At 46.4% G+C, this 1175-nt stretch overlaps 1 long non-coding RNA gene across 1 annotated transcript in view; it reads right to left on the bottom strand.

Moving 5' to 3' along the window:
• Nucleotides 1–912: 912 nt before the first annotated feature.
• The window catches only part of LOC107834200 (uncharacterized), a 12766-nt gene continuing 12503 nt past the window's right edge, over nucleotides 913–1175 (bottom strand). The window contains exon 3 of the long non-coding RNA XR_001659982.1: nucleotides 913–1021. This is a non-coding gene — a long non-coding RNA (uncharacterized LOC107834200). The remainder of the gene's footprint in view (nucleotides 1022–1175) is intronic.

Below are 1175 nucleotides of genomic sequence, written 5' to 3'. Positions count from 1 at the left end.
GGGGGTTTGGAGAAATGAAACTTGGATCTTTGGAGTTTTTCCTCCATAGAGACGATTATTCAACACTAAAACTACATTACAGTAAATCTGTTACAGCATTAGAGAGGTCAGAGGTCACACAGGCCTGCTGGTGACGAGAAGACAACAGTTAACGTGGATCACTGAGACCTGATGGAGCTCAGATTATTTAATATTAAATGTTATTTTAATAATATTAAATGCAGCTAACTCAGGTTGAATGTTTCTGTTTCTATGGTTACGATTAAAAACGAGGAAGAAGGGGTTGGGGATGTCGCTTGTGCGTCAGCTTTACGGTCGTACCAGAAACACACGAACACAAAGGTTCCAGATGAAAAAAACTGATGGAGTTGAAATGTCTAACATGTTAAAATCTATGTGATTAATTAATTAAATTAGTGATTTATTAAACTGGACTGAGGGAAAATGTCTCTTTGGACGTGAAGGTTGGAGTTCCTAGTTCTAGAAAATCTGAAAGTTTTCGACTTTCTGGAGTTTAGTTTCCATAAATCCATCATCAGAAGAGCCGAGTGGAAGGAGGCTGCTCTAAATATGTGGATTTATTCAACATTTAGCAAATAAAGGTGTTTTAACTGAGCCGTTTCTCTGCTAGGCCGCTCTGAACCAAATAAACCCAAAGTTTCTCTTGTTCAGCTGAATTTTACGCCGTTCCAGCGATTTCTGCAGATCTGGTCGTGCTGAGCCGCTTTGTAATTCCCAGCTGATGTCTGGTTGTTTCCACCAATTACAGCTGCCACCGGGTCTGGTTGGCGGTTCTGACGGGGAGCGGAGCGGGAACAGCAGAAACATGACTCACGGGTTGTGAAGGTTGTTGAGAAAATCCCTTGTTTGGCTGCCAAAGGCTTGTTCTGACTAAGCGCCGCGGCGGCGGCCAGCAGCGCCGCGTACCGCTGCCAGATTGCTGAAGGACGGGCGGCACGACCCGGCCAGAACCCGGCCAGAACCCAGCAAACACCCCAGCCCCATCACCATGGTGACGCACCTGAAGAAACACATTGGAGAGGCATAAAAGACGCGGCGCTGCAGGAACGCTCAGGGATTCATCCGGACAGAAAACAGTGACGCGCTGACAGCAGGAAGTGATAAATCACTGACTGCAGAGGAGGAAGAGGAGCGAGGAAGAGGAGCGAGGAAGA

Source organism: Poecilia formosa, unplaced genomic scaffold, assembly GCF_000485575.1.
Source record: "Poecilia formosa unplaced genomic scaffold, Poecilia_formosa-5.1.2 Scaffold547, whole genome shotgun sequence".
In the NCBI taxonomy this organism is placed as follows: Eukaryota; Metazoa; Chordata; class Actinopteri; order Cyprinodontiformes; family Poeciliidae; genus Poecilia; species Poecilia formosa.
This window is presented reverse-complemented; position numbering and strand designations above follow the sequence as displayed.